Raw genomic sequence first — 8,176 nt, 5'->3', positions numbered from 1 at the left:
ACCGAATATCTAAATGTTATAAATCATAGTTAATTCTTGTGCTGGATTTGGTTGCTTAAATGGAGCTATTAAAAACAATAATAGAGCTTCTAATAAATTTCTGTTAAACAATAGTATAAAAGTGGACCCATGGGCGTCCCGAGGTTTAGGGAGGAGGGGGTTGTCTAGCCCCCAACGAAATTTATTAGTCGGCAAACTGGACACTAGATTCGGAAAAATTGAATCTATGTTTGGCAGTCGGCAAATGTTAGCCAACGAGGACCTTATTTTTTTTTCTTTATGTATTATTTTTTTTTTTTTTCAAGACTTTAGTCGGTAAAAAATAAATTTCTAGACAAAAGACAGAAACGTAAAATTCGGCAAAGGACAGATACGTCACTCCCTCTGTGAGATCTCTTCGGGGCGAGCCCGAGTGGATTATTGCCATAAAACCTAAGACATTTATTTCATTTATTTGACCTATAGAAACTAAGTCAGGAATTTGATATCATAATGATATCAAATCAAACTTAAATCTAAACCCTGGATCTCTCAAGGCTTATTTAAATCTATATCAGGAAAAAAACAAACTCTATAAAAAATTTGCGAAATTTAATATTAATACTAAAAATGAACTTTTCACAAAATTTAAGCTCTGTAGAAATAAAATTAGCAACTTATTAAAAAGTATTAAAAAATCATACTACATAACTTATTTTAATAACAACATGAACAACATAAAAAATGCATAGAAAGGCATTAAAAATTTCATCAATATTAATAAAATTTGGTGATATGAAGTAAATTATCTTTATGGTTTACTTCATATCTCCAAAACAAGGCACTGTTTGCTTCCATTAATGGCACAAAATCTGATTAAAAGAATTGCTTAAATGGCGTCCCACAAGGTTCAGTTTTAGGGCCACTTCTTTTTATTAATGACTAAAACGCTTATTTTAAATTTGCAACTGCTTACCATTTTGCTGTTGATATTAACATGCTACTGGTTGAAAATCACTTAAAAAAATCAACAAATATGTCAATCATAATCTTGGAAATCTTGTTCAGAGACTTCGTTCTGACAAACTTTTTCTCAATTCTAACAAAACAGAGCTGATCATCTTTAAATTCAATCTGGCACCAATTAAAAAGCACTTAAATTTCAGACTAAGCGGACAAAAAATTTATTCTTTAGACTCTATTAAATATCTTGGGATTAAAACTGATTCTAATCTTACTTTTCAAGGCCACATGAATGACTTGAAACCTAGCAGATCTAATGGAATGCTAGTCAAAGTCCACCACAATGTAAATCTAGAAACTCTGCAAAATATATATCATGCTATTTTCGGGTGCCATTTAAGATATGCATGTCAAGTATGGGGACAATTCCATAAATAAATCTTTTTAAGGTTGTCTCATCTCCAAAATAAAGCCTTGAAAATAATATATTTTCAGTATAACAACTTTAAATCTAATGTGCTATACCTAATCAAATTCATTAAATTTAAGCAACCAAAATTTGATATATTAAATTTAAGCGACCTTGTGGTATTCCTTAACTGCCAGTTTGTTTGGAATTATCATCACAAAAAACTTCCCTATCATTCAATAATTTCTTTACAAGTACCAATTGTCACTATCCTCTTTGCTCCATCTGTAGTTTAAACTTAGATATTCCAAAACGCCACTCTGCTAAATATAGAAAAAAATCCATTAAATATCAATGTATTAACTCATGGAACAAACTACCGCCTGATCTAAAATCTCTTGATTCAATCTCTGAATTCAAAGTCAAGCTTTTTAATTATTTGTTAAAAAAATGCAATTAAATATTTCAACAAATTTATTTTAAATTCTATTATATCTATTATTAATATTGAAATTTTATTATATCTATGATCCTTCAGTTTTTAATTTGATATTTTTAATATTTCGAAATTCTTTATTTATCCATCTAAATCTAATTCCTCTGGTTTTCTATCTACCATTTTTAATACTTTTATTAAATTTCTCATTCTAATAATAATTTTAATATTAGTACTTATATTTTGACATTCTTTATTTATCTATCTATTTATTTATCTTTTTTCATTCAACTATTCTCTACTTCGTACTAAACCTTAGTTGTTGCTGTCATTATTTACTAAATTTTTGTTGCTGCATTTATGATATTCTCGTTCTATTATAATTGTTATTATTATTGCTATTATTGTTATTATTGTTATTATTATTAGTAGTAGTATTATTGATATCAGTTACTATTTTCATGACTGTCTATAACGTTATGTTGTATATTCAGATATTTACTTTATATTAGTACTTGTACTATTGTAAACTTCCTTGAAATGTTATAACTTATTTCGAAATATATTCAATTAGGTTTGATTTATCATAGTACTATAATATTATACATAGTATTTGAAAAGAGTTATCCTGAATATTGACAGCTGACTCAATATTAAATTGAATTTTCAAATATTGGTTGTTAATTGGTTCATTCTAAATATTGAAAATTGGCTCATTATATTAAATAGTTCAACTTTATCTAAAAATTAAATACTTGGGTTATCAAAGTCTCCAGAAGTTATTACAAGTATGATTACTAATATTTATATGACAATATTTATATATACATTTTTTTAAGCTCGTATTTTTATTAACACTACCATCAATAACCGGTCTGGTCAAATAGCCATCCAGCCAGCAGCTCATCCTTGCATCGTATGTACATGTAGTGTTTTCGTGGTAAGTAAGGGGTTAACTTTTCTGAACACCTAGGGCTACTTTAAGATCCCAGTTTGAGCATGCGTATATGTTAATATATAAATAACCACATAATTTGCCTTATTTTTAGATTCAAACTTTTTGTTAATAAATTTTTTAAGATTAGGTTTAATCACAAAGCACCACGAAAGAGCTTTGGAATTGTCCGTAAATTACGCAACGCTAAATTTATCTAAAAAGTAGAAGGTGATTCACAGATGGCTAGTAGGTTGGAAAAATTGACCATATGACCAGGAAAGGTGATCCACAGTGATCCACAGTTGATTCAAGGTGATTCACAGTAGGTTGAAAAAATGGAAAAATTTTATTTGTCTAATTGAAGACCTGGGGTCTTTTTAATTCGGCTGTTTTTTAGAGCAAGGGTCAACTATAAAAGTAAGGAGACACTAAATTAAAAAAATATCATAAAATGTTGGGTAGGTAGGTTAAAAGTGTAGGTACTTTTAGGGAGGTGGAGGGTACTCAAAAAAGCATATATCAAAATGCAGGGGAGGGGTGGGAGAAATAAAGTGTACGTACTTTATGGACAACCCCTTAGTCCAAATATTAATAACCTATTAATTATTATTAAATATTAAGAAACTTGATATATTTAGGCAAACTTTCTTAGCGCAAATTAGCGTTATTTTGTAAAAACACAGTTCAGAGATTTCTCAAGCTTTTATTCCACCTTTTTAATATGAACTTAGTGCCGGGTACCAGGACTCGGACCCGGATTTTTCTTTCGGGTACTCGTTGATTTGGCATCAACTGGTTCCGGCACATCTCTAATTTTAATTTCATCTGTGTTATCAAAACACCGAATCAGTTCATGTTATTCTAGAATATTCAGAGATAAGAAAAAAATATTTTGTTGCTTAAAAATGTCATAGAATGTTATTTCAGTAATACTTATATACAAGTTTTATCAGAACCTTGCATAAACGGAGGTTTAAAGAATTGTTTCTTATTACTTGTCTATTCCCGTTGGATTTGACTGGATTTAACAACAGCAAACATTGTTTCAGTAGATGTGCACTAGATTTTGTTTTTATTATTGCTAAATTAACTATTAACTACCCAAATCTTTATTTTTTTATTCAAAGTAGATGGGTTGAAAATCCAATAGAGTTTATTTAAACACGAATTTCCCCCTGTGTAGTAACCGAAAGTATCTGGTTTCTAAGCAATATAGATATCCATTGCAAATCAATAAAAAAAATTACCATTTTGTAAGAAGCTCAACCTCTTATTAATACTTTACCAAATATATTAAATATAGCACTCGTAAACTATCTGCAAATAACAAAAATAAGTTGTTGCTAGACAAAATTAGCTATTGACAGCAACAAAATAACTTAAATAATTTCATAAGAAGCACAGACATCATATTAGTACTCATGCTAGTTTTATAAATATAGCTCTAATATTAAATTTGTTATGAATTTTGTCCAGTAAAAGTAAATTCTGGCCCACTGTTAGATCGTTTGCATTTTTGCGCAGTGGTTTTCATTAAAGTTAAATTGCTAATCTTTGGTTTAATCAAAGATTAAAGGAAAACATGAACCTGTTTGTTTGATTTCTTAGTTAAATTAAGAGTTTCGTAATTTATGGAAAATCCCTTTTTCATTCGTTTTCTGTTGTTTTCTTTAACTTAAGGGCATAGGTAAAATGCGGAAGTGTGAAAATGTAGGAGAATTTTTTCACACTTTATTCCTGAATTTTACCCATCGAAAGTTTCCGCATTTTACTCGGGTGTTTAACTTTATTACCAGAAGTAAAACTGTTTGAAGTAGTTAATACTATTAAGAATATTAATAGAGCTTTATTAATAGAACTAAATAATATTGGCGGTAATAAAACAATGAAATACTTTATAAATTAACACTAAAGAATATTAAGTAAGCAGTTGTGGTGTAGTGGTTATAGTTCTGGCTTTAGAACTGATGATCCGTGGTTCAAAGCCCTCCAAATATGCAACATTGTTAAGGAAGGAGGCGCCAACTTCCTGGTAAAATGCTAATCCGCGAATATCTAAATAGGATAAAGTGGGACATGCAGGTACACTTAAGAAACAAAATTTTAGTTGCGGATAAACTAATTAGTAACGTAAAGTTAATTGATTTAAGAGAACAAAAAAAAAACAATTTCTAAAAATAATCAAAACAATAAAATTAATGACAACTAAAGTAGAAATACACTAAAAAAAATTCCTTTAAAGAACAGCAGTTATTTGTTGATTGTACAGCTTAAACAAAAAAAGTTCATTAATCACATAAAAAATATCCTGATCTATCTCTAATCTAATTATTTGGCAACAACTTTGATGAACCCAAAATCTATAGATAGTACATCTAACTTACAAAAAATTCACTATTTTTTGGAAATTTTTTTTCTTATCATGAATGAGAGACCTTTTATTTGCTACTTTTTTATTTTTTACCTTTCTCGTAAACTCGTTATTATTATTAAACACTATTACCCAGCCCGCACATCTGGTGTTGTAAAAAGTCAAGTATTGATCACTGCCCAGCCAGCATGTCATACTGGGCCCCACATGGGCTTTCCCAAGTAGGCCCTACATGGGCTTTTTAAAAGGGTCCTAAATGGGCCCCATGTGGGCTAGCCCTTGAATACAAAATATAGTTACAAAATTTTGAGCGCTTAAGCGCTCGCTCTTATAAATGCTTCGAAGCGAAAAAAGGCTGACGATCGTACCTTTTTAACCTTTTTTGCAAATTTTGTACATGCGCAATAGCAATTTTTCTGTAAGTTACTTATTTATAGCATTATTTATAAAAAAAAAATGTTTTCATTATAAAATTTAATTTATAAATATTGGTATGTGGTACTTTGCTACACAATTATAATATAACTGAAAAGTTCTGTATATTTTAAATTTTCATTTTTGACGTTTGGCATTTTAAATAAGCTATTTATTTATATTATTTCATTACGTTTTGTAAATTTTTTTTTTTAAATGATAATTCTATTATCATCTATTATTAATAGATGTATTATTAATAGACGATATATATAATACATCTATTATTAATAGATGTATTATTAATAGATGATAGATATAATACATCTATTATTAATAGATGTATTAATCGTTATATACAGGTATATATTAAGATAGATCAATTAGTCTGACAGACTAATTGAACTATCTTGATATTCCCCTGGATACCATAATCAACTGACTGTAAATATTCAACGGATCATAGACTGCCTGTTGATTATTATTATAAAGCTTTCTTTATTTGTTAATTTTATTTATCCTTTTTTATATTTTTCCTATGGTACATGTACTTTTGTATTGTTTTAATGCTATAAGCTGGTAATATTTAAGACAGTTGCTGTTCATATCAAAATTTAAACTTCACTTTAAAATTGCTTGTATTTGAGTTCATTAAAATAAAAAAGTATAAATATACAATATAGATATAAATTATACTTAACTTATTTTGTTTTTGGTTTAAAAATTGACATTGGCTATACAAGTTGTATTTTTGTGCACACACTATGAGTATTTAGTGTACAGTTAATTGCAAATAACTAGTTCCAGCCTGCTATAGTCTTTGCTGCATTTTGCTGCAAATTGCTGCATACAGCCTCTATGATTCCCTGAATGCCCTGTACTACAGGGCACTCAGGGGAATCTTTTTTAAAATTTAGAAGATAGAGGGAATACCTATAATTCAGGACATTTTTTAAAAAGAACTTTGAAATCAGGGAAAAATTAGGGAATATTATTTAATTTTATATTTTAAACCGAAAAATTTATTTTAAATATTTTTTTGTCTGATAGATTTCTTTTCTAATTTCCTTTTCAGTCCTAAATCAGTGGTTTTACTGCATTCATAATATGCATTATCTTATATAGAATGTTGATAATTGCATAATGACCACAGATAAAAAAATTCTATTTAATTGCATCAAAAAAATTTATTAAATTTAAGCATTTTATGTATTTTTTTTGGGAAAATTATTGATTTGGGAAAATTAAAAAACTTTAATATTTTATTTTATAAGATATCACAACGGCGTTCAGTATTCGAACTATACAAAGGAAAGCTAAAAGAGCGTTTGATTCGGTAATCTTGAATCTCAATGACACAACTAATAGTAAGGATTCAGCCAATTTTCAAGAACAAGCAACATTGCCTACTCTGGAAATGCAATTGCCTGAAATTGCAAATACTATTATTGAGAAATTCGATCAAGAAATATACATGGATACTATACCTGATTTACAAATAAATGGTGACCACTGCATTCCACATGATTAAGAAAATGAATTAAATGAATATTTTGTGGCAAGCCGGTTTATCAGTACCAAAGGATTCCAGAACTCTGTTAAAAACACCTAAAAGTACACAGATTAAGCAGATTCCTGGCAGACACTATTACCATTTTGGTATTGAAAATGCAGTAGTCACATCTTTAAGAAAAAAAATCAATGTCACTCATTTTGAAATCAAGAAATTGTCTCCTAATATAAATATTGATGGTTTGCCGCTATTTCGCAGCTCACATATGCAATTATGGCCAATATTAGGCAGTATTGTTGAATTACCAAAAGCAGATGTTTTTATCATTGGCTTATATGCTGGATCATCAAAGCCTTTATGTATCAATACATTTTTAAATGATTTTGTCATTGAAATGAAACATCTATTTCAAAATGGTGTGAGATATTTAGATCAAGTGTATTTTATTGGGGTAAATGCAATTATTTGTGATGCACCAGCACAATCACATTTAAAGTGTATTAAGGGGCATGGAGGTTATAATGCATGTGAGCATTGTGCAGAGGAAGGCACTTACTTGGACTATAAAATGATCTATCCAAATTTGCATGCTTCTCTTAGAACCGATAATGACTTTGTTAAGCAAAAAGATGAGGACCACCATTTACCCAATGTACGGTCACCATTGCTAGAACTTAATATTGGTTTAGTTTCTAAATTTCCACTTGACTATATGCACCTTACTTGTTTAGGCATAGTTATGAGAATTATTAGCCTCTGGGCAAAAGGGGATTTGCATTATAGGTTGCCATCAAGGATACTACAGAATATATCTGCAAACTTAATTATGTTGAGGAGCCACATGCCTTGTGAATTTGCCAGGCGACCACGATCAGTTCTAGAATACAAACAGTGGAAAGCAACTGAGCTGCGTCAATTTATGTTATATTTGGGAGCAGTTGTTCTTCGTGATGCTATTCCCATTAATATGTACCGTAACTTTCTAACATTTTCTGTTGCAATGATATGTTTACTGCGACCTGAATATGCAAACAGTTTGCAGTACTGCAAGTACTGCAGTACTGTGACTATGCAGAGAAATTGTTGCTCCTGTTTGTTAATGATTTTGAAATTATATATGGTACAAACCAGCTCATATATGTACATTATATACT

Source organism: Hydra vulgaris, chromosome 10, assembly GCF_038396675.1.
Source record: "Hydra vulgaris chromosome 10, alternate assembly HydraT2T_AEP".
In the NCBI taxonomy this organism is placed as follows: Eukaryota; Metazoa; Cnidaria; class Hydrozoa; order Anthoathecata; family Hydridae; genus Hydra; species Hydra vulgaris.
Note: the sequence above shows the minus strand (reverse complement) of the source record.